The sequence below is a fragment of the Camarhynchus parvulus genome, chromosome 1A, assembly GCF_901933205.1.
Source record: "Camarhynchus parvulus chromosome 1A, STF_HiC, whole genome shotgun sequence".
Classification (NCBI taxonomy): Eukaryota; Metazoa; Chordata; class Aves; order Passeriformes; family Thraupidae; genus Camarhynchus; species Camarhynchus parvulus.
Window position 1 is genome coordinate 20,412,401 of NC_044586.1, and position 26,615 is coordinate 20,439,015.

A 26,615-nucleotide genomic window follows, 5' to 3' on the forward strand; every position below is an offset into this window, starting at 1 on the left:
TGAGATAATAAAAGGTACACATGCCCCCCACACCATGAAATCCAGCTTTCAGGAAGGACAGTGGAAATGTGGTAAGTATATTAAAATACAATACAAAGTATATTAAAATACAATACAAAACTGTGGTATATAGTTTCTCTCTCTCTCTCTCTTTTTTTTTTTTACAAACAGCATTGTTCTGTTTATATTCAGGAAGTCATAAGGGCTTAAAAGAAACAGCGTTGCTGCTGACATGTCTCTCTAACTAAAATGAGGTTGACTTATCTGTTCCAAAGAAATTTATTAACATAAGGCAAATTAAGAAGACTTTTTAAAAGTATCTTAGAAATCCATTTCTTGTTTTCTGCTCATCTCTGAAGAAGAGATAGATAATGAAACTCAGTCAAGTCAGACTAAATTTCATATTGTCAGTGTGGCAGTATTTGGGTTTCAGACAATAAGAATTTTGTCATCCTCTAAAATAAGTTTATTACCAGCACTTTTTTTTTTATACAACTCTATGCGCTTTTGTACTTCTTATTTTAAGGAAAACAGCTTCTTTTCCAGCACTTACATAGAGGCTCATTTTAAAGCTTACATATTCTCTTGGCTTACTTTAAGGATAGATGAAGCTGGCAGCTGTCCACTGAGAGAGTTAGGGGCAGTAAAAAAACCCACAACTTACAGTGTTCATTATTCACTAAACAAAGTTATCACCCACCAGTAAATGGGCAAACTGGCAGGAATGATGACACTAATTCCTTACCAGCCTGCTGGAGATGAAAGGAGCACTCCTCCCTGCTCCAGGAAGTAAAGTTAAAACCTTTTGGTGCTTTCTCTTATTACGAGAAATGCTGTCAAAAGCTGCAAATAATTCCAGTTAAGACTGCCCAGGAAAAAAAATAAAGATGGCATGATGCCTACTGATTCTTATGAATGGGAAAAGTACAAATGCTGGCAAAGTCCACTTTTTGGCATCATACACTTAAGATACTGGCACAGCTGACCCCTGGTACACAGACCCCAAAGAACTTGAGCTCTTTTAGATCTGCAGGGCCTACTGTTTCCAACCTGCGCACTTCAGCTTTGTAATCTTTAATTATAAACAAAATCTTTAAACAAATCTCTAGAGTAATAGGTATCATCCCAGACTTCTGCCTCCCCCAAAAAATCTAGACAATTTTTTACATGGAAAAATGAATTTTGAAGGTGGGACTTGAAAGCATTTACATTCATATTTTTGTAAGGCATGAATACAGGGACCAAGTGGAACTCAATTTTTTCTCTCTAAAGGGCACTCCACTGCTAACCAAGCCTCCTCCAGCAGAACTCAAAATGTTACAGTGTATTGAATACTGCAGAACAGCTCAGCTCTTCACTGCAGCCCTGTAAATCAAGACAATGACAAACCTCAGTCCTTCTTAAAGAGCTTCTTGCCTTTCATTTTACCACTTCCACTACTTCTCTTCCCACTGACACCATCACCACTATCACCAAAAAAACCCACCACTTCAATCTAGTAGGGAACAAGGTTTATGTATCTCTCATAAAAGAAAAGAAAATTGTATGTACAAATTACCATGATGGTTACTCAGCTCTTCCCAGTGTTAGTAATATATTCTGCACACTTACATTTCATTTAAGTGGCTCAGGATAACAATCAGAATGAGAAATTCTCCTATTACAACAGACTCACAAAGAGACATGAATCTAGAGTGATTAGTCAGGACCAGCCAGTATTCCAATTCTGTATTTAAACCATTTTGAAAACTGTATGAAAGAGGAGAAAGTGTAACAAATATAATAACTTTTTTTTCTGCAAAAGACAGCAATAAAGGTTTGCTTATCCAATATTAGAGAGCACACGCGGTAACTAAGGTTGGAAAATAAACACAACCATTAACACAAGGTCCTGTTTCCATTCATTTCTAGCTCTGCCAAAATCCCAAATCTTAGGGGTTTTCAATGCTACCTGTCTCCCCACCCTCTGAGTTTGTTCACATTGTTACACCATGCTTTGCAATTTTAAATGTGGCATAAGGAGATCACTTGTATAATTTCATCATGGCTGACTGAGTTTTATACATTTTCTGTCCTGAATCACTGAGCAACAAGTGTTTATATGACCACTTCTCACACAATGTGCAGTCCAACCAGTGAGCTCAATCAACATGCCAACCTTTTAGGTGCTATAGGAAAAGACATGGATTAGAGTCACAGCCACCCAAATGCCCCAAACAAAATATTTCAGCCGGTAAAATAGAAAATTTAATTTCTGACTGTGAAGTACCACAGAAGTTGATTGGGTCAAAATGTTCTTCAGAACAATATGCTCATTAAAGTTCCAAGCTGTCAAGTCAAATCATGTTGTAAGGTAAAATATCGCTTACAATCTCCTCCAGGAAATGCCTGCACAACATGTTTAACCAGCAGGCACACCGGCAACTTTAATTCTGACATGTCTTAAAGTGCTTTGGTGTTGAGTTTTCAGTCTTTCACATTTTTTAATGTGACACATCTTTGAGCAACTTGACAGTTCAACAGTTAAGATGCAGTACCTCTATTGTTACTGGATTCCCAAAGAGCAATGTTTATTGTTCCATTATTCTTCCTTTAGTGGCACCAAAATATTAAAAACAAGAAGTTAGCCATTCTAAACTCAGCATAAACACTCCAGGGGTAATGTAATTTTTCTCTCAATTTTGTGTAAATTTCAGTACATATTAATTTTAAAAACCCCTGAAAAAAGAGATAATAACATCCAAGAAATTTCAACACTGATTACCCTCTTTCATTTAACTGATTTTTCCTCTCACATAGCTTGACACTGGTTTGTTTTTTCAAGAGCAGTTTTTAGCAGTAGAGCGCATTTCTGGCACAGACTGTCAGCCACAAACTTGGGATCTCAGGTGTCCATAACATTGACTCAGATTATCTCTGAAGTAGTGTCCCCTGTGTGGAAATCTGGAGAGAAACAAGCTGAGAAGCACACACTTTCTCCTTTGACATGCAGGTGGGTAAGTAACATAACGTGAAATGTGAGGGAGTAGAGATCCTGGAGCAGCTTTTAGCCCCATGGCCCAACCAGAGCCTTTTCTTGCAATGCCGAAAGGAAATAATAATTGCTATAGGTTTATTTCTCCATCATCTGTGTCTGCATTTCCAAAGGAATAAACAACAAAAATTTTGAGAAAGTACATGCTGAAACTACTGCAAAGTATAAAGACATTTGGCAAAAAACCCCTTACTTTCTACAGCAATGGGTACCGTGTTCTGGAAAGGTAGAAATTCCTACAGAAATACAAGTCAAACACACGTGCCATCAGAAACCTTTTCTACAACCTCCAGCCTACAAAGAAACAGCTTTTTCTCTCAGATGAGAACATGGCCACCTCACATTGATCCCAGCACCAGTCACTTCCAGGAAAAATTACCATAATTAATTGTAATTTGGTCAGAAAATGGAAACAATTTCTTCCGAATCTCTATTCCAGCTTGGCAGAACACAGCAGCTTTCTTGCCTACTGTCAGTTTGCAGCTCAATAGCAAGGGAGTGTCTCATAGAGTCCCCCAAACCCACCTCTGCTGCTGCCTCCAGATCCCAGCACAGGACCTGGCAGGTCCCAGGCAGTGGGGCAAACATAGCTCCAACACTGACTGTTTCCTCATCTTTGAGCTTGTCATGATCTACCAAAAAACCAAAAAACAAACAAACAAAATAAAACCACCAAAAAGCCCAAGGAAGGCCCTGTCTGAAGGACTTTTGGCTTGCATACTATGGATGGTCAAGAGTTCACAAACAGCTGGATTGGTTACAAAGATCAAGAACAAGAAAACAAAGAAAACTTAAATGTCTAAAAGGAAAAGAATTTTATTTTCTGATGAAATAGGCAAGAGCTTCGAAAGCCAGTCTCACGACAACAGTACACATGGAAGTAGATTGTTTCTGTGCTTTTAACTGCTTTGCTTGGTCCAGACAGTGCTTCTGCACACACACATTAGCACTCATACCAAACTCATAAAATGTTAGTATTTCTTTTACAAATCTCTACTTGTATGCCAGCAGTGGTCAAGTACGTCTAAGGGTGCTGCTATCTACCACTTTCTTGATGTGCACTGACACCAGGCTTGACAGAGGGATCTCAGGTTTTAAAGAGCCTGAAATCATCATAAAGGCAGTCTGGCCACGATTTCAAAATAATATAATCTGAAGAGTAAGAAGACAATAATCACTTCATTTTGTCCTCCACTGGGCATGAAAATATATCTGCAAACTCTTGTTTTTTCCCCTGCAGTAGTCCTGGTATTTTGTGTAAATTAGTAAGGACAATTTATCCAAGAGGACAACACCTCAGTCATTCAACCAGGATCATAAAATTTACAGCCTGAAATTTGACAGCACAGCTATCAACTTTATGAAACTTTTATTATGAGTAGTTGAAAAATGCACCATTAACTAAACATACCCTTTCTTTTGTGTTTTACAAGAACCCTTTACAAGTTCCCATGTAGGAACATAAGGAATATTTACACACTCTGTGTCCAGGCCAGTGTCACCCCAACAGACCACCCTTCTTCAAGCTATAGTGCTTATTAACTTGGTTCTAACACTCACTTACAAGGGAACTATTGTCATGAACTATCCCTGGCTTCTAATATCAACTAGAAACAAACAGAATCCATGAGATGAAGGCAGTACTTTAGTTGTGAACCTTTACCAATACACCAGGGAGTGGGCTGCTGAACTTGTGGCTAATTACCAATTGTTATGCTGGTTCTGCATGTAAAAATTGCTGTTACTTTGGCATGGACAGCGACAGCTCCAATTAATAGATACAAAAACAATTCTTGGCAAAAGAAAGCAAAACATGGCCAAACATGCTAATGCAGCAGTCTGTTCTTGAATTCCCAAGTCTGAACTAAGTAAATATTTTTAAGCCTCTATGAGGTGAAAAGAAGAAAAAAAAAATCAGTATTTGCAGCCACTGAAGGTTCTCTGCTTCTTTTAATGTGAAGCTTTTAAGGAGAAGCTTAAAACTTCTACCCTGCTCCCTATTTATGTTTGCAAATTTAATGGAAAGATGCAAAGCAATCCTTGCTCTGTAAGTTAGTGAACCATCTCTTGCAACAGAGGTAATAAATGGAATGGCTCTAGCGCACAAACTATGAGCACAAAATACATGTCAAAGAGTAATTCTGGCTTGGTCCAGGAGTTACCTCCATCTATGAAACAAAACTTATTTCTTCATCAGCCCTCTGAAGTCTTAAACATGAAACATAAACCAGCTCAGTATTTTTCATTCACATGTGTCGCAGACATTCTCTTTGTGAAAAATCCTTTCCTTAGGATTTTTCCTTCTGAGAATCTGTGGCCTCAGAACCAGATGTAAACAATAGGTTATCTGCTGCTGTGGAATGCAACAGGTCCGTCTGGATCGGCCCATCTTGGATGTTTAGAAATAATGGCCAATCCAGAACTGGGAGCTCTCTCGGACACAGTCCAAGAGAGCGGGGTTTGTTTTCATTCTTTACTTTTCTATTCTTAGCTTAGCAGCAGCTTCTGAAAAGCTCTCCTGCTTTTTCTTTTTAGTTTAGTTTTAATAGATGTATATATCATAAAATAATAAATCAAGCCTTCTGATAATGGAGTCAACCATCTCATCTCTTCCTTCACCCAAGACCCCTTGTGACAACTGTCACACACATGCAGATGAAACCAAACACAAATTTTTAGAACATGAACAGTGCAACTATTTAGAGCAGAAGGAGATAAATTTTGAAGAAAAAGAAAAAATTCTTCATTAGAGATCCACTGTCATTCCTCGGAAAAACATCTCACAAATACAACCAAAAGTCACGTGTGTGCTCCCAGGACAGAAAGGTAAAAGATTTCCACAACAGACCTTTGAATGAAAAGCTCAGGGAAGAACTTGTGTGGTTTTCAATCCACTACAAATTTTTTAACAGTGCTAAGAAGTAGCTGATGTGGATCTGAAGGGAATTCCACACAAATGTGCCTTAGTGAAGTTTCACCCACTAATAAACCTCTTGAGGGTAACAGAGAGTAGTACTGGTCTTCTGAACCTGATACTGACTGTGACCTCTGCTTCCACAGTGAATTTCAGGGATGGCTGAAAGCTGATCACACCCTCCCCAGATATCAGCTGGGGGTGGCTCTAGTCAGATGCCTACCCCAAAACTAGAACATTTAAATCTGAGCTGCTTTGGGATTTAGCCAGTCTTGTAACCTTCCTTTTTCTCCTCCTCGTTTCTCTCATGCTCTTATAAAGATTACTCAGGCAACCATACTAAAAATCCATATGAAGTGACCAATTATCACAAAGCACCTGAGAAAACTCACTTATAAAGGAAGTTCTTTTTGAGAAAAAACTCAAAATATAAAGGATTTTCTATTGTAACCAGAAAAGGACCTGTGTTGCAACTTAATGCTTCAATGCAGCAGAGTAAGAGTAGACTATGTGGTTATAAAGGGAGCAGAATGTCCAAGTTCAGTTATTGATTTTTACTTTGCTCAGAAAAATATCAGGCTAATGCTTAGATTAGAGAATAAAGGGTAAGTCTTAGAGTAAAAAAGAATTTGCTTCTTTCTAGATACAGGATAGGTTCATTTAAATCTCAATAAATGGATTTTAAGAACCCTTACTGAAACATTAACTGTGCTTTTTCTTCAATTTCAAGTCATCATGTGGGATGATAATGTTCTTTTACTGGTAATACTAAGTCTTGGGCTAGCCAGAAAGCAAAAAGGAATTTTAGAAGGGTGGTGGGAAAGAGGAATTTCACGTACCGTACTGAAACTTTAGCTGGCCCCCATTGTCCCACTATCTGCTGGATATAGTTACCTTCTGTTTTGTTGAGAAATGTGAAGTCTTTTCTTATTCCAACTGACCTATTTTATTCCAAGAGCTACTAATAAAATGTGCTGCCATATTCTTAAGCTTCTTTGAAAAATCATGATCATTTGTGCCATTCAGTATTTGCTTCTACTAACCTCAGAACAGGTACAGCTGTCCCTCCAATCTTTTGAGCTTCCATAGTTTTTTTATTAGATTAATGCCCTTTAAGTATTTTCTCTAGGTCAGTTTGGCATTTGTGCACTGTTTTCTGAATGGTCTGTGCTTCTAGCCAATACTGCTCAATTGGTTTCCTACAGAAATACCTGGGGAAAAAAACAGGAAACACAAATGATAACACAAGACAAAACCATCAGTGATCAAACCATAAAACATGAGACCTTCTTTGACTCAAAATCTTAAAAGATGAAAAACTCAGCATTAGATTTAGCTTAACCTTTATTTATGGACTCCTAAATTCCTGTAATGGGGAATAGCTGTTGGAATTCTACAGTCTGAATCATCAGGCCAGATAATCAGACTGTAGTCTGGCACTAGTAAACATCTCATTATGGAAAACACACCCTCCCCCCCCCAAAAAAAAAAACAGAAAAAAGAAAAACATGAAAAATGAAAGGACTAAGAAATGCAGAGCACCCTACACTACTAAACAACAAAACAAAACAAAAATACCAAGCATTTCCACTATTATATCTCAACAGGATATCCATCTGGAAAGTCTTACCTTCCAGATGCTTTCTCCTACTATTTCATGGTACTTCTAATCTCTGAAACTACCCCAGGGGGAAAACAAAACACTACACAGTTTATTGTCATGCTGTTGCTTTCAAATTGGACAATATACAGGGAAATAGATCCTGGACAAAAGTCAGTGTCAATATTACAACTATAGGAGCAGAAAACCAGAACTGGATCAAATTGAAAAAAAAATTGAATACAAGCCCTTATTAAAATACATTAATAAAAGCAAAAACACATCTTACAGCAACACAACAGTAAGTGCATTTGCAAAGAATAAAAGTCCTAAATAAATTAGGAAGCCTACCTATCTCTTCTCCTCAAACAATCAGAGTCAAATAACATGTCTATGGCCAAGCCTTTATACAACTTTCTTATTTTTTTAACATAGAAGCATGAAGTCAGTTAAACCAAACTACTACTACAGCACTTTGGAGAAATCCACAAAATGTTCTCCCCAGGCTTTGGTAGGATGAAAAGGTTTTCTCTTACAGAAATCATCTGTACCCTAAAGAATCTCATAAGCCTGTCAGCGAAGCAAGGCAGAGGCATTTTATTCAGCTACAGGGAGTTTGAAATCAAGTCCTTTAAATCTGAAAGTGACACTTCCTAGCCAGATACATAAATATTTGGGCTTTGAGTCTATCTGGACTGCTTTTGATACCACTGGAGTTCTGCGGCCAGAAGCTCTACTGCCCATTGTGATTGATTGGAACACACTGAATAGGGCATTCCCATGCAGAAAGTATCTTCACAAGGAGCTGACAAAGTACTCACAATAAACAAAAATCTCAGGTAGCTAAAAAAGGATGAGTTTTATTGCTCTGATTTTCTTTTGCTGGATTACTTTTAAGTGTGATTGAATTTACATAATACCCCTTTCCAACTCAAGGTGCAACAGTACAAGCAAGCAAAGAGTGATTCCAAATACAAATAGGGTAGTAAAAAACTTCTGGCATATCAGTGCAAAGAGACACACAGTGAGGAACAAGAAAAAGTATTTGGTTTGACACTGCTGCCATTCTCTGTAGCATGACTTGCAAAAGATTTGGGGGTGTTTTGAGAATATGCTATTTCATTCTTTCCAGGTGTATTATCTAAAAAACTTCCTCATATCAGCAGGTAACAATTAAAATCACTGCAGCAAGTTCACAGAAAAAAGTGAAAAGTAGGAGTTTACACACCTTTATGCTCCCAAGCTGAAAGCACCAGACACACATGTTCCAAATAATAAAGCAATACATGTATCCTGCACATATAGAAAACAACTCCTAAAATTACTATGAATGTCTGCCCACCATCAGTCTTTCTTCAGGATATGGAAAATATTTCAGTCATCATTTCCATCTGCAAATATAAAAAGTATGACATTTTAAAAAGAAAGCACAACACAGTTATAATCTTCAACTGGAAAACATCCTCCTTTACATGGCATTCAAATACTTCAAAAGACAGAACACATTCATGAAATGACATAAAAAGAAAAGCATCTTCTAACCTATATGGGGGATATCAGCCAAAATTTCCTGTATGGTTCTTTAAGTTGTAACAGTTACAAACTGAGAGATGCTGTATTTCAGTAGAGCTAGAGAAGACAGGTTCATTTGCTGTAGTAACATTTACTAGAGAAATATTTTTATTTGCCATAGCATCACCCTCAATTGCACAAGTAGCTATCTAGTAAGGCAGAAGTACTTGCCTTTCTCACCACTGCTAGTTTGTCTCAGAGGCTTTTTCAAAGATTTCTGCTCATAAAATCTTTGTCAAAATGCACTTGCACATAGCACAAGGCAAAGAGGAGATGAGAGACAGATGCTTCAGCATGGTAGTGGGTGGGATGGGAGAGAAGCTGGGGAAGCAGCTTTGCATCCAACCCATTACAGCTATTTTCCTTTTAACCATCTAACAGCAAGTCACAAATTCACCCTAAACACATCAAATCCTCTGAACTTAGGAAATGATGCATTATTGAAGTCACAGCAGGGAAGCCAACTCAGTTTAGAGGACATAAAAGACTAACACTAGAACAACCTTTTTCATCACAAGGTTATGGATTAAAAACAAACGCAATGTTTTAATGTAGTGAGAAGATGCACAGTCAGAGAAAAAAAGCAAGGTAAAAGCATCATTTGTACTTCTTTCCAGAATAAATGCCTTCCTACAAAAATTCCTCTCAGACAGATTTCCCACCTCAAAAACAGCACTACAATCTCATGGTTCCCTGCTCCAGCATGTAACCTTTTTTCCACATACATTTTCCTTAGCTACTTTAGTGTACATCTCTTGGAATAAGCTGGGTGTCTAAGATCTGAAACTCACTTCCATCCCCTATAGATTCTACTAATGCATCATTTACTCCTCTAAACTGCAGCTGCAGTAAAGTTGGAAAGTAAAGAAATTTTTCATTTTTTTTCTTCTGCTTTTGATTGCTTATCTTAATATAGGCCTTTAGTGGTTGCAATATTTGTCAAAATACACAAAGTTGCAAGTTTTACCAACCTATATTCACATATGCCAACTACACATAACACATACTGCAAGCACAGTACATGTGTTTCTTACTAAAGTTCCAATACATCAAAGCACAAAATGAAAGACATTTCTGTGTAGTACCACCATGGAACAGAGCTAAGTGAGCAGAAAAGCCTTATCTAGCTTGATCTAAGCTATTGAAAGTGAAATCAGAGGTGAAATGCATACAGCAAGGATGACTAAACCCATAAGTGGTCCAAAATTATTTGGTTTATTACATGAATTCAAGAGACTACAATCATTGTGAATAGGCTATTACCAAATCTCTTCAGTGACAAAGCTTTCTGTCCAAGATAACAAATAAAGTAAGTGCGTAAATCACAGGGATATGTGGCTTAAGGCCATTATCCCAGAGGATTACAGGCTGGTTTTTGCATTGTCCCTCTTTGCTTTTAGTACCTCCATCTCTGTTTCCATATTGTAGTTGTTACTACCACTGCTATCTGAAGGCTAAAGTCCCCTATAGTTATGAATGGCAAACAGAAAAACCTTCTCACAGGTTAAGACAGAGTCTAGGGTATGATTTGACGGTACACTCAGTAAACTTGATTTACTAGTGTGCTTTTAATGAGCTCTGCCACTCTTGTCCAACTGTGTATGCTTCAATTACAGAGCACCATGCTCAGCACCACAGACTGTGGTTGCCAGGCACCACCGAAGACCCATGGCTCTTGTGCTCACTACGGTGCAAACATCTAATGAAGAAACTATGCTTGTTCAAAAGATGCTCACAAAAGCCAAAGGTAAGGAAAACAAGCGGCTAAACCAGGGAAATACGTATCTGTAGACTAAACAGGCAAGTACAGCAATCAGCAGCCACCACACATTTGGGGATGCAACAAGGGAGTAATCACCTCTCAAACAAGACCACCATTGTCACTGACAATATTTAGGATATTCATTATACACTGCAGTGTGTAAACTTCTCACAGTCTGAGTCAAAATGAAGACTTAAGAAAATATGCTGGAATTATACAGCATAAAAATTCAGATTTTACCCTGGAACTCCAGATACAATGAGAAATCAATGCTCTGTGCAACCCTAAGCAGACAATTAAAAGATTTCACCAAGCAGCCTACAAACCTTATACATGCCTCCTCACCTCATTAAAATTACAGACATCACTACAGACACATACATACTTCTCAATTTTTAAGAATACTTTTCAGAATACATAAATAAAAACATCCCAAACACTTATATTACCATCAACCTCTTTTTTCTTTTTTTCCCCAGTAAGAAAGTGAAAACTTGGTCTCAAGGCAAGCCCTCTTTCCTACACACACATACACACGTGATCCAAAATGTGGATCAAAACCTGATCAGTAAAAACATGAAGCAGTATAGTGAAAGTTGGGGTACAAAAACTAAAAGCAAAATCAGAAGTGAGAGTGCCAGTGAGGAGGTGAAGAAGAAATACAAGCATGCTGTTCTAATCTACTAATACGGGACAACTTGAATACTATTTACAAAACCAGAATGCTCTTCTTCCTGACTACTAAGCCACTATTCTTGTAATGATGAGGAAGGAAAAATGATTGGAAATCTTTAGTCCTAAATTTCTGCTTCAAAATTATGGTACTTTTCAGCAAGGCAGTTGCTGACTAAAGTAAAATGTTTAGCAAAGCTGAGCAGTAATTAAGAGATTTCATTTACAACACAATTTCACATTTGTACAAGAGGCAATATGCTTCTTACAACATGAAATTTCCCATAAAACACATGGAAGTATAACACCATCTAAGCCTTGCATTTGTCTTGTGAAATATTCCATCACCTCCTTTGGTAAATAAATGTGCACTCTGTCCTGGTTTCAGCCAGGACAGGGTTAATTTTTGCAACAGCCAGGAGGGGCATGACCGTGACTGGAGGTTACTCTGTACCACCTCAGGTCATTTTCTGGGGATGGAGGAAAGGGTCCTTCCCAGGGTACCGCAGCATGGCAGAGGGAACAGTTGGGTACATTCACCTCTTCCTTGGACACTCCATCATTAGGATTGTTACTGTTCATTTCTAGTTCATTGATGTTTCCAATAAATCGTTCATATCTCAACCTTTCTATTTTGTGCCTCCAGTTGTCCTCCCCAGGCCACCAGATGAGGAAAAGAAAAGGCAAAGTGAGCAAGCAGTGTGTGGTTTGGGGTGTTTCAGTGAGAACACTTCACTGGCAAATACCATTTCTAAACCAAGACACACTTGAATAAAGACAACTACTGAAGGCAAAATTTAAGAGGTAATGAAAACACTCAAAGAGAGCAGTAATTGCAACTTTCGAGGACCATGTATTCAAGTCCTGCTCCAAAGTTTAAATTGACAGACATCATGCTGTTACATTTCTACATAGCTGGAGCAAGCCTCAATGGCTTTGCAATACACCTAATAAAATTTTTTAAGTTGTATTTACAGAAATTAGACCTGTATCAGTTTACACTTTGTTTAAAATCAGTCATTTCAGTTTGTCAATTCCTGAATGTTTTAGATGCACATGCAGATAAAAATAACATAGATGAGTCTGCATTTCCTAGCCAATTGAGAACAACTTAAAAATTGCCTACAGATCACCATTCATTCTAAATAATTTCATTGGAGTTAATGACCTTACAGATGAGAATTTTGACTATGTAACACTCCATATTTATCTTCATCTCAAAGGAAGATATTCCTAAAAGACCCAGAGCATTCACTAATTTTCAGTTTAATATATAAATATGGGACAGGCAGTTAGATATGTCAGCATTCAAATTCGATTTCTGTAGAACTTCTTCCTCCCATATGTAGTTTCACAATGGCAACAAATTTTACAGTAACTTTTCCAAGTCTGGTTAGAGAATCTCTATTTTATTTAATCTCTACTTTATTTATTTTATTTATTTTAAAAATGTTCCATTTTTTTAAAGAAATGAATATCCATGAAACCAAAACTTCAGTCTACCTGTTAGCTACAGACATGCAGGGAGAGAAAAGAAAAAACCCTACCAAGCAAAACAGCACCTTGGACATTCAGTGATGGTTAAAGAGATTAATTTAATGCATCAAGCACAGCCCATCCTGCATACTGATATAACAATCTCAGATACACTCCTACGCCAGCCCTTAGCAAAGCAGCTTCTACAATACAGATCTTTGCCTGCATCAAAAAAATACTCCTGAGCCACAGTGTTAGAGCAAAAGCTCTCTTCTCTATAAGCCCAAAATTCTTAGAATCACTGCATCCCCTCCAGTTTTCACACAAAGTATAAGCCATGACAAGAACATCTCAAAGGAAAATTAGTTTTAAATGAAAGCAAGAATACTTAGCACCTTTCTTGTCCATTTCAGCTTTCAAAAACACTTTGCAAATATTAACATGCCAAGATATAAAAGCACCATTGTTTCAGTCAAAGGCAGCAAGAAGAAAGGATGCAGAAGTTGGTAGCAAAATGGATGGACGGCTGCTATGTTAATTTTGTAAACTGTGGTTTCATTTCCATCATAGTGATGCATTGAAACACATTCTGCACTACTAGAACAAAGATGTACTATTTTACTGAATATTGAGAGATTCTGGCAGACCTGGTTTAATTTCAATTCTAATACTTTTTCCACTGAAATTCCTGTTGCTTTTCTCAAATTAAACCTGCAACACCTTTTTTTATTCTCTACCACCATGAAAAAAGCTTTTACAATCTTATTAAGAACTGTGTTTTTCCTCTGCAGTTCCCATTACTGCCTTTCCAAAAGTACACCTGCCCAGTAGAGTCAAGATGATAGATACAAAGACATAATTTGTTAAAGTTTGCTCAGCGCACGCTCTGAATTCCATTAGCTTTTTATAGGGTGCTGTGTAGCTCTTTAGCCTCTAATAGGAAAGACTTATGCAAAAGATTAATCACAAAGCATCATCTGCTACATTCATATGAATTTGGGGTGTCACACACTACTAATGTAGATCACTGTTGGGATCTCTTCAGAGAACTCCATGCCATTCCAAAGCATCATTGCATGCATGCCAGTATTCCCCCACAGAAAACACTGGGAGTTGATGGACAGCCAGTTAATCTCAAACACCAGGACTCAGACAGGTCCTCATCTGCATTGGTTAGTACCTCACTCACTTCACCATCAGCAGCACTGATTTGAGGGAGACAGATCATAGAAAAAGTAAGGCAAGAATGGCCAAGTTTTTCACTTCAGTATTTAACGTCCAGCTCATTAAGGGCACAGCCTGAAGCCTTGTGAACCTGGCAGAAACATTCCCACTCAGGTTTTGAGGAGGGCTTTGAAAAATTCGGAGCTCGAACTTGATATTGAGAAAGGAAAGGAAGCTAGCATAGAGCAAGAGGCATAGGTTTCACGTCCTCCCACTGTTCAGCCCAGTTCAGCAGGCTTGATTACTAGTGGGAATTTGCACTGGGTTACTCAGATGAAAGGTCCAGTCAGCAGAAAAAGCATAGAAGTTGGCTCCAGATTAGCATTTGACAGGACTATCTAACTGAAAACATCCTAGGGTATCATGTAGCAATCTCCTTGGGTGGAAGTAATAAGGATTTGAAAATGGATCTGAGAAAATCAGAACAATTAGAGCCATTTCTCACTAAAAAGATGGAAATTAATATTACAAACAGATCCTGAAAATGCTTCTGTCTTAATATTGTTATCTCTGACCTGCTGCAAAACCAGTACTCAATTCACTAAAACTCCACCAGAAATACCACTTTGTTCTGATTAATCAAAGACACCAAGTCCTAAAAATTATCTCAGTACCTGACTCAAAACAGACCAAATGGAATGAGTTTGTGGTGATCAGTACAGTTATATCACAAACTCGGAGATGCATGGTGAATATAGGTAAAGAAAAGACACAAAAATACAAGGAGACTTACATTTCCTTCTATCTGTGATGAATGACTCAGTTCCTGCCATGTTAGATGCATTTCATCTTCATAAATTACTATCACATGGCAGGTGCAGTGGGATCTGTCTCAATCCTGTTAAAGGTTTTTTGTTTAGATAATACAAAAATGGTATTAAATACTACTGAGGTATTTTATTTTAGCACTTTCAAACTGAATATAAAAATATACTTAAAATACCATATCAGTGTAAAAAAATGCAGTCTAACAGAGAAAATCAGTTGTGTCCTAGAACTAAAGTGATTTTTTTCAGAATCATCCCATGTTGCTGCTTTCAGTAGATCTCAACACAGGAATACAAACTGTATTTTTTCCAAAGGCATTTTAACAAACTAAGCCACCAACAAATAAGCATGCATTACTCAAACAACAATTACTGAGATTAAAAGTACAGTCCAAGAAATTTGAAAAAGGGGAAAGTACAAACTACCAGTTTTCAAACACTTCAGCATACTCTGCTGTATTTTCTAAGCACTTTTGGGCAGGAATGCTTTCTTGCGTTAGGAATTTCTGACACTCCAGCTATGTTGGTTGATGGTGTGAAGAGTGACTGCTGATTGTCACTTGGCTAGCAGAAGCTGTCACACTAGTCACAGTTATACTGGCAAAAACAGTGCTTTCAGTTGAATTGCTTCCCTCCATTGTGGAATTTATTTTTTGCATGAATAAACATCAATATTGTAAACACAAGGAATTCAAGATTTATCTGCAGTTTCCTGGTTATAATTTTGCTGGGATGAATGGAGACACGTTGCAACAGCTTGCATGAGTAGAGTGCTGCAAAGGAGGGATACAAGCTCATTGGGAGGGGCATGTCAGAAGGACCTGGAGGTGGAGACACCTCTCATGAGAGAGGCATCAGAATGCACGGTGCTTTGTCTGGGCATGGATGATGAGCTGAGTGAGAGCTTACAGGCACGGATTAGAGAGCAGACCAGTATGGATGACACTCTAGTGAGAGAGCATCTGCTACAGGGCACCTGGCCAGGAAATCAAGTGGATAAGGCCCTCTACAGACAGGGAGCAGCAACCTCACAACCACAGGCCCTGTCCTCATGGGGGAGGACTTAAACCACTCTGGTATCTGCAGGAAGGACAACACTAGATGTTTATCCAGGGATAAGCAAGCATCTGGAGCATTCCTGGAGAGCACTGATAGATTCCTGACCCAAGTGATGATAGAGGAGCCAACAACGAGACATTCTGTGCTGGACCCCACACTTACTAAAAAGGAAGAGCTCCTCGGAGACATGAAGGTCACAGCAGCTTTAAGCTGCAGTGACCCTGGTGGCATTCACAACACCAATAGGAGGGAGAAGGGCAAAAAACCAAGATCACAGTCCTGGCATTCAGGACAGCAGACTCTGGTCTCTCTGGGGACCTGCTTGAAAACAGCCCATGGAACGGGGCCCTGGAAGGAAACAGGGGTCAGAGAAAGCTGCTTGATACTCAAGGATCCAAACTCAAGAAACATTCATCCTGAAGAGCAGAGAGTCACACAAAAATGCCAGGAGGCCTATAGAGATGAAAAAGGAGATCCTGGCAAAATTCAAACACAAAAAGAAAGCATACAAAATGAGGAAGCAGGAAGAGGTAAACTGAAAGGAGTACAGAGACACTGTCTGAGCATGCAGAAATGCAGTCAGGAAAGCCAGAGCCCACCTAGAGCTAAAACTAGTGAGGAATGTCAAGAATAAATATCTGAATGGAGGGTATAAAGATAGTAGAGCCAGATCCTTCTCAGTGATCCTGTTCAGTGACAGCAAAAGAAGCAACACGCACAAATTGAAACACAGGAGTCCCTCTGAACATCGGGAAACATTTTTTACTGTGAGGGTGTGCCCTGGCACAGGTTGCCCAGAGAGATTGTGGAGTCTTGCTCCTTGAAGATACTCAAAAGTATCTGGAATTTGTCCTAGGCAACTGGCTCTAGGTGGCCCTGCTTGAGCAAGGGTGATGGACCAGATGGTCTCCAGCAGCCCCTTCCAACCTCAGCCATTACCTCTTTCAAAGTGCTGCTGTTACAGAAAACTTCCAGCCACAAACCAGTGTTTTGCTGCTGGTTTAGACCAGCCTTCCTGATCATAGAGGATCCTTCAGGTACACTCAGTGTACTTGTGCTTCACCCAGCATGCAATGAGTCCTCTCTCAACCAGAGCCCCTAGGCATTTTAATAAAATTAATAAACAACTGCTTGCTGTCTTACATTCACAATTCCACTAATTCAACCAGAATGTCAAGATCTTTTCTCAGATCATACTATTTTCATATACAGCAACTTAAAGTATGAAGTTAAGGACAAAAAGAAAATAAAAAATCGTAACAGAAACAAAATTTGGGCCTTTCCTAATATATCAGTGTCCAATAGCAGGACAGATGAAACTGAGGAACAAAACTCAAACACATTGAATAAAATATGTTGTAAACTTAATTATTTTAAAAAAAATTTTGATACTAACCTCAGATCCAGAAATCTTTACTGCTGATGCATAATACAGCATTTTTTAAAATGGGAAGAGAAAGGGAAGAAACTCATTGGGAAAAATTTGAAGAGCTTTAGGATGTTTGAAAAAATTGTTCTCTATGAAATTTCATCACCTTCAGACACCTGGCAAACATGGATTTACCTCAATGCTGTTTCTCTCATTCTCTCCACCCTTGCACCCTTAACAAACTTGTCCAGCAACATGGCACTAACTTTCTGTTCAGACAAATGCTGGGTCTACCCCTGCTCATCATGGGTCAAAGATGATATAAAGTGATGCAATCAACAAAACTGCCATATTTTTAGTCCAGTTAACATATGTCAATAATTCAGTGGAAACTCTGGCTTCCTTATTGTTCATTTATGGCAGCTTTTCTTCTAAATGGCAGTAGCCTTTTCCAGTTACACTCTCTAGGTTGTTAGCACCACCTGACCATAAACAACCTCCATATATTTAAAGAACAATAACTTACAACTTTTAAATACCAAGACATATATTAATTTACTCCTTTAAGCATTTTCCTATTTCCTTCTTTTCCATTTTCGAGATGTAAAACACACTGCTTTCTTCCCCTGGTCACAGCACTGCCTCTATATCAACAAAGAGTATTTGTAAATTCCACTTTGATCCATTTATTTTGTCTGTTTTCCATTTGTCAATTAACTTTCACTTGTTTGTTTAAGACACACATAAATTCTGAATATTTACACAATATAATTATTATATGCCAAGTATCATTAGGGACTTGGTTTCATCATCTAAGGCACAACTATATTAAGCAGTAGTTCTTGCCAAAGACAAGAACTATTCACATAGTTCACATATTTAAGGCATAGGACAGTGACTCTTTCAGGAAACCAGAGTTCTGCTCTTTGTTTTTTTGATTAACCCCTTAGACAACTTTGCTCAAATCACTTCACCCGCAGTGCATCAGTTTGTTGTCACAGAACAGGTTTATCTATTTCTACACTGTCATTTTCCTCACTCTAAGCAGCTCTGCAAAGCATTCAGGAACCTACTGATTTATTTCCACAACACGTCTAAGACTAGGAAATTGGCAAAGTTATTCTGCATATGAAAAATACTGTCGTCAGTTTCTGTTCCTTACATACTACTGGCACAATATTACTATTTTTGCTCGTCTTAATAAAGAATAAATGTTAGGAACATATTTCTTCTCAACCCATTCACCAACTGTGCACAGTTAATTCACATTGCGACAGTAATATAAATCAAGATCTAAGTTTACTAAACAGCACCTCAGATGCTTTTAGTATACAATGCAGCTGGATACACCTCAAGTGCCAGGCTGAGAGTAGTGGAAACTGGCAATATGACTAATTTGAGATTTTAAGTCCAACTTCCCCAGCACAGCACACAAAAGCAAGGGGCAAGACTCTGGATAGCAACAGTAGAGATGTAAATCCCAAAACTGATAACCATATTGCAAGACATTACTATGCATGGTTCTCCGCTCTCCAAACCAGCTGGAAAGCATCCTGATTTTGGCTGTGCAGGAATCATTCTCAAAGCAAAGCCTTCAGGTGGAAAGGAGGTGTTCCAACAATGAAGAATTACATGGCTAACCTGAACAGTGTAAGACTGAATGACCCCAGAAGTTTGCTAGAAGCTATTTTAATCTAGCAGCCTTTAAGCAGCAGTAGCATTAAGTGGGAACAAGGGAAAAGGCAGGCAGACTGTAACGTTTGGAAGGAAAAGTAGGAATTTAAGCCACTGTGGCTATATTCCCTTCTTCACATTGCTTCTTTCTCAAAGTTCCTGCTCATCACCAAATGGTTTGGCTTAGCCACTAGCGCATCCCATAGTCCAATACACTCACTATCAGCACTGATTTTTTCCCCTTCTTTCTTCATTTGAGCACCCCCATCTTGACGGCACAAATCTCAAGGAGGAAGACATCACCAACTAAAAGCTTCTACCATTTCTTAAACTGATCATTTTTGCTTTGTGGAAGTTAATGCCAACATGCATTAGTTCTAGTACTAAAAACTGTTCACAACATCATCACCTACTGATTTCTACTACTTGGAATAGTCACTGAAGAGGAACAGATTTCTCATAAATGCAGTTGATATTAAGAGCTCTGGAACATCAAGATCAAGAATGTAAGTTATAACATATTTCAATAATAGCAACAAAAACATGTCCCCCTTTACAGGGACCTCATTCTTCAATGCTCCAATTCTCTATCTTGATAAAACAGCATCTAATTGTACAGTATGCTCAATATGGAAGAATCCAAAAATACAGACAATTGCACCCTTTCAAAGCAGTAAGAACCATCTTTATCTCATTTCAGAATTTCCAAGCATGCCAGCCAGTATTTTATCTTTGAAAACTTGTCTTACATGAATGACAACCAACAGGTTTAAATCTGAGTCACATTCTAGAACCAGTCTTAGGACTGAAAAACAATGAGACTACAGAAATACAGAATTTAGCTACTGCTTGAAGAGCCTCAAGGTGAATGTCAGTTCATTTTATATAAAAACACCAGAAAATCTCATACATCCCTTCTGTTAACAAAACAGTGAAAGCTAATATTATTAAGAACAACATCATCTAAAGAACACACATTTGGGTATTTAATAATGCTAAAATTATAGGGTTTCATTTCTTATTTCTCTCCAATGGCATACATCTTTCTAGAACCTTTGACATGAAAAATATTGAATTAAGCAGATTCATACAGTGAAGTCCAATAATTTTTAAACATAAAATCCCATTTGCAGTACTGATTAGAAGCAGCATTAACTGAAGACAGAAGGGAAAACAGTCACCAAGAGAATTTAGTACTGAGGGGTTCAGGGGCATAGCAGGGAAATCAGAAAGAGGGAGAAAATGAAACCTCACCAGAAGAAGATGGATTGAGAAATCTAAGTATCAACTGAAAACATCACCTCACTGGACTAGTTCTCAATTCTTCTTGCTCACCCCACTCCACCATTCAGTGACACTTGACATTCCACAATGAGAAATACTCAATTCTCCAAGCTAACAACTTAAATTCATTCCCAAATCCATCTATAAATTGTAAGCAGTTTCATATTTCAGTTAATAAATAAAACTCTACAACTCCTTCCCTTCATTTCTCTCCCCTTTCTCTTGTGTCCTGCTAAAAGAAAATCCTTCGTTCTTCTTTGTATTTAAATGAAGATTCCTCAGTAAAATTTCTAGTTTTCTCCCAGTCTTAAGTCTTAGCTGCCAAATGCCTATCAGCAGATAAAAATCAAAAAGCTAATAGTAGAAATGAAATGTTGATACTCTGTATGTTAATATTTCATTCTGGGATAAACTGCAGAGGAGCTATTGAGAAATGCAACTCAACAACTTAACTTCCCTGGAAGTTTTAAGCAGCAGATTATTTCTTGTGAAGGAAGCAGAGGGTTGCTTATTTTTTTTTTTTCCTTAACACATGTTTTCTTGTAACTCTCGGCATAGGTGAGCGAAAGCAGGCATGGGTGGTGTCCTCATTTAAAAAAGCTCTGGTTCTGGTGTTACCACTGCTAGTGGCAGATTGGCCAAACAACAGCAGATGAGAAATTGCTGTGATTTCTCTAATTTTCACAGATTTCTGGGAAAACAGAAAATCAAGCTACTCTTCCTTCATCTGACCCTTGACAAGCTGCCCCTCAGCCAGCACATATAGTCTCGGTCATCATGTGCAACTATTCCCTGAGGATTAAAAATTGGTATAGACGTGGAGTGACAGAAATGACTCATCAATATGCAAAAATGCATGGGAGAAGAGTAGAGTGGCGATGGCACCTATCTTCTAGCATTCACTAGTCAAGCAACCAGGGACATGAGGACAGGGAACTCCAGCCTTAAAAAACAATCTATTTCTTTTTATTATTCTCAGGCATACCTATCTTACATGGGGATTAGAGATGAAGGCTGCACTCTGCCTGCATCAGTTGAAATTTCCAACTTCTTCCACCACTAGGGTTACATGATCAGATCTGACTTTTTTGCTACCGTACAGGCTGGACATTGCTGAGGCTCTTTTTGATAATTTTAAGTGTAGCTTCTACCCAGTTAATCCCGTGTTGTGGAAATAGCAGCTACAGCCGAGAAAGGTGGTGATGTGGATACTACTATAAACATTATCAGACCTGGTCAGATCTGCAAATTAGAATGAGTAATGGAACTATTTTGCACAGTTTGCTTCTAATTCTGACACAGATGGCACTTAAACAAGGATTCCAGACTTGGCAGATTTCTTCAAAATCAGTGCCAAGGCCAGGATAATCCTTTCTAGCAATTTTCGCCTTGATTTCTGAGCTACCAACTTCCAAATAAAATAGAATTTCTTATCTGCAGCTCCCTTTCTACAGCCATGCACTGAAGAAGCTGTGACAAATACACCACCTTCAAATACTGAACCAAGCAACACCAAAAGAGTAATGAATCCCTACAAGGCACAACCCTCATTTCTTAACCTTTATCTTCAGGTGGGTGTATCACAAAGAAGAGAAAAATTAGTGATTCAATGAAAAGGAAATTAAATAAAAGTAAAAATGTCTTCCTTGAGGTAGTTCTGACTCTCCAGCTCTTAAATTATGCCAAGTGTGGCATAATGAACAATGACTGTTTTTAAGACCAGCATTAATCAACAATGGTTGTTTTTTGAAGTTAGCATTCACTACCAAAAGGAAGATGAGCCAAACCCAGACAAGAGAGCAAAAATAGTGCAATGAACATGTGTGTACATTTCCCTGCAATGGACACGTGTGTACATTTCCTTGCGATGGACACGTGCAATGAACATTGTTTACATTTCCTCACACAAAACTACTTTTGAGAAAGTTCTTTAGTCACAGCATTAGGCAAATAACCAACACAGCCAACTCTGAAGAGAATGGAGACAAACTTATGAAGAATAACCAACTGCAAATTTGCACTGACCATTATATTCTCTTCTGAGACGAATCTTAACGTTATCAGCACAGACACATTACAGGAAAAGAAGATACACCAGAAATCTCATATCCTTAGAACAGACATTTCGTTGATTTATTCTAATAAAGATGATGAAAAGTCTTCAAAGCTGACAAGAGCTCATTAACATAGGCTTTCATACAAGACAGGAAGAAAGGATAGACACACATTTTTAAAAAAATTAATTGCTGCTCAGGGTCTAGATAAACACTTCCATCAATATCAATAGGAGTCTGCATGTAGAGAGAGTTTAGCATACAGTGCAAAGACTCTGTAGTCAGATTATGAATTTTACCAATTATTAGCCTTTATAAACATCAGGCAAAAAAAAAAAAAACCTTGGTTTTTGTTGGTTTTGTGTCTGTGTTTGTTTTTTAAGATTGCTCTTATAAGGCCACATAAAAACTTTAAAAATAATCAGACAAAGGATAAAAGAGGAGAGTATTCCAGTAAGGGTCTATTAACAACTGATTGTTTATCCCAGGTAAAAACAAAAGCCACACATTTGAGTAGAAAGTAGTCTCACGAGTTCAAAATCATTGTTTTTAAGAACACTTCAGTTCAGTGAGTTAAGTGCACTTGGGACATACCTAATTTTACAGTTTTCTAAAATAATTAATTCAGAAGTAATACTACTTTTACTAATATTAAAGTCCTACGCACTGAAATTTCAGATCAAGCCTCTGACGGATCTTAATGTTTCCAACAGACATGCAGTCATTCATCCCTGCTCTGCACTTTCACTTTCCAAGGACTGTATTCCAGAATTTCTGCAGATTGAGTAGCTGGCACAGAGAATTCAAGATATAAGTAATACTATTTTCAGTGCTCCTTTATAGAAAACCAGTGCATAATTCTTCAGACCTGAGAAAACTTACAATCTTCTCACGTCATCCAAACAACAAAGAAAATAAGTTGTCATATATATTTCAGACATTTAAAAAAAATTATCTTGCTCCATACTGCCCGTCAAATACCTCCAAGCTATGCTTTACCTACCAGCAACCGAGAACAGGGTATATACTTCAAACACAAAAGATGCCACACACAACATAACCCAAAAATCATGAGAATTAAACATCAACAGGATGGAAAATAGGCACCAGCTACTACTGCAGGCAATTAAAAGACCAAAAAACTCAAAACCAACCTACCAATCCAATTATCCATCAGAGACTCTGCAGCTACTGCGGTTCTTACATGACTTGCAGCCTTTCTGATCAAGGACCGTCACAGGACACCTAAGCGGTAAGAATTTCACATTTCAAACTCGGAATACCTGCCAGCAATTGCCAGTTTTCAAGAAGTACAGGGATACCTCTCCCACTTTTCTCCGTTTTAAAATACTGAAACACAGTGAAGACATTCAATGTAAGGGTTTTTTGTTATCTTGTCCTATTCCTGCAAGTAAACTAACCTCTGGTTGTCTATCTCCTTTGCAGCAGGGGCAAAACGACTTTGTTAGAAGACCCCTGCCCTTAACTCATCACCCAAGTTTCTATATATGATTTCTCCTCTAAGTTCACAGTATTATGATGGAGCTCCACAAGGCTAGAAAAAAGAACATTTCATAGGTATCATCACAACAGTCTATGCATTTTCATCACTGAATGAAGGGAAGAAGCCCATACAAACCAGTCCCTCTATCGACTCAGTGGGAGTCTGAAGAGATGTGGCAAATCATTACTCTGTCTTTTTGTGTGTGAGGCTAGCTTTCTATTTTTGCTTTGGGGATTTTTCCCTGGTAGAAGACATAACCCCTTATGGAAACTAGGCAACATTTTAACCCATTCATCAAATTTCCCTCTGCTTCTACTTCTGAACAAGTTTAAAAAATATTTTGTACACAGAAAATTAAATCTGTATCCAGCAGATACCATTAAATAAAATATGCTGACCTGCTGGCAATTGCCAGGTCTGATTTTAAGATAGCACTTTGTTTAGCCTGGTGCTTTCTAGCATTTCCAGCACTGATACTGTCTAAAAAGAGGCCAAGAATATTTAAAAGATATTTGATTTATTGCCATTTCCAACCTGGCATCCATACCTTCCAGAATACAAGCATGACAATCAGTGCTGTGAAAATGTTTCCTGTCGTATTTTTAAGAGTGCTATGTGAAATACATACAGAAAAAGGTAAGACCTTCTAACAACTGTTCAAATGCCTCCACTGGCTAATTTTCATTTAAAAATGCATGTAGGGAAAAAGTAGGCTTTATATGCTGTGTACCAGTACCCCCGTTCTAAGTTGAACAAAGCAGGAGACACTGTACTCAGGTGAAAACACAAAAATCGCTTGTCTGATGTTCTACAAAGAAGAAAAACCACTTGCTTGCTAAAACTGGGCACAAGAGAAAAACTAGGAATCTCTCCAAAAAGTGTTACATAAGGCATTGTCAAACTTCACGTCACCTCCGCAGGGCCGCAAGTTGCTATTTTCCCCCCATCCCCCGGTGCGCAGGGATTAATGATCTAAATGACACACTTCTCGGATAGGAGGTAATAGCAGAAGCTTTCCCAAAGGAGCGCTTCCCGGGCTGGATGCTTGCAGGGGAGGCTGGCGGGTGATGGGGAAGTCACCCTGATCGGCTCAGCGTCCCAGCCGAACTCCGGCTCTGCTCCCGGGTCCCGTTCGGGCGGGCAGAGCGCTCACGCCCCGCGGCTCGACTCCCTCCGTCCCAGGCGCGGCCGCCAGCCCCGGCTCTCCCGGCCACGGGCGCGGAGCAGCGGCACTCAGCGGGGCTGGAGCCGGAGCGGGGCCGGAGCGGGGCCCGGCCGGAGCAGGGGCCCGGCGCCGAGCCAGCGAGCGGAGCGGAGAAACCTCCCTCGCCCGGGGGGACGTGCCCCTTTGTGCCGGGAAGCGACACGCGCGCCTCCGCCTGAGCATCTCTTCAATTCCGGATCTGATGGGGATTAAAATCCAGCAAATAAAGCTGTCAGCCCGGCCCTCCGGACTCGGGTGCCCCCTCCCCGGGCTGCTGGAAGGGAGACACTCACCGATTGTTTCTTGCCCTCCCCCGCCCCTCGCCTCCAGAAGCAGCAGAGACTCGACGAGAAGCTGCTTACCTTCCCCGGGTGGCTCCCGGGCCGGGCGCTCAGCGCCAGCCGCTCCGCGCAAGCAAGCGCTCCTTCCCTCTCCTGCGCTCCAGGCGGGCAGCTCCAGCTCCGTCCCCGCAGCCCGGCGCTCCGGAGGTGTCAGCCAGCGGGTCCCAGCTGGGGCGGCAGCGGTAGCTCCACTCTCCGCGGGACGAGGAGCCGCTAACGGTGGGAGGAGGAGGAGGGCGGTGGCGAGGTCCCGACTCTTCCCGGGATGCGCCGCCGAGGTGGCCGCCTCCACCGCCGCCCAGCTCAGCTCTCTCCGGGGCCTGCCCGCCCCGTGCCGTCCCGAGGTGCAGCCCGGCCGCGTCCGTCCGTCCGTCCCGCTCGCCTTCCCCCGCCCCTCTCCCCGGCGGCGAACCGCGCGGCGCACAGGCCCCGCCAGCGGCCAGGAGGACCCGGGGGCAACGGGGGATTCCGGCCCAGCCTCCTGCCCGCTCCCCGGGGCCTGGTGCACACTCTCCGCGGGGAGAGGAGGCCCTGCCCCGGCCTGGCGATCAGCTCCGGGAAGGTCACTGGCACGGCGGAGCCGAGCACGGAGAGGTTCCCTCCGGCACCGCCGCGGTCGCTGCTATTGCTGCCGGCCCGGAGTCAGCGACCGCTGGGTGCCGCGCTCCGACCGGGTTCGCTCCGTGCCCGTGCCTGGAGACCGCCTCCGACTCTGAGTGCCAGGCTGCCCCCTTCCCCTTCCTTCCTTCCTTCCTTCCTTGCCTCCCGCCCCTTCCCCGCTGTCAGCCTTCCCCCGCCGGCTCCCTCCGGCGCCCGGTGCCAGGCTGCCCCCTGCGGGTGTCGGGGCAGCGGCTGTCCGCCCGGCGGGCCGAGGCGGAGCCGGGAGCGGCCGCCGCTGCCGCTCGGCGGGTGCCGGGAGCCGCACGCCCGCCGCCGCGCTGCCCCGGGCTGGCTCAGCGGCGGCTGCAGCGCCCGTGTGTCTGTGTCATGTCTGTGCCTGGGCGGGCGGAGGCGCGGGCCGAGGCGGGGCCAGCCCGCTCTCACGCCGCCCAGCGACAGGCGCCGAGCGCCCAACCAGCGGCGGCCGCCACCGCGCAGCGCCCGC

The 26,615-nt window shown here is 40.5% G+C and overlaps 1 protein-coding gene across 5 annotated transcripts in view; it reads right to left on the bottom strand.

The window, feature by feature from the left end:
• LARGE1 (LARGE xylosyl- and glucuronyltransferase 1) overlaps positions 1 to 26,250 on the bottom strand; it is a 278,856-nt gene extending 252,606 nt beyond the window's left edge. For 2 of the 5 annotated variants that reach the window (XR_004061190.1, XM_030960516.1), the window contains exons 1-4: positions 25,532 to 26,250; positions 23,620 to 23,706; positions 8,777 to 8,939; positions 6,992 to 7,159 (exon numbers count right to left, since the gene is read on the bottom strand). The gene's annotated coding sequence lies outside the window, so the exon portion shown is untranslated. The remainder of the gene's footprint in view (positions 1 to 6,991; positions 7,160 to 8,776; positions 8,940 to 23,619; positions 23,707 to 25,531) is intronic. The other 3 variants (XM_030960518.1, XM_030960517.1, XM_030960519.1) reach the window with 3 other exon arrangements.
• Positions 26,251 to 26,615: the final 365 nt, after the last annotated feature.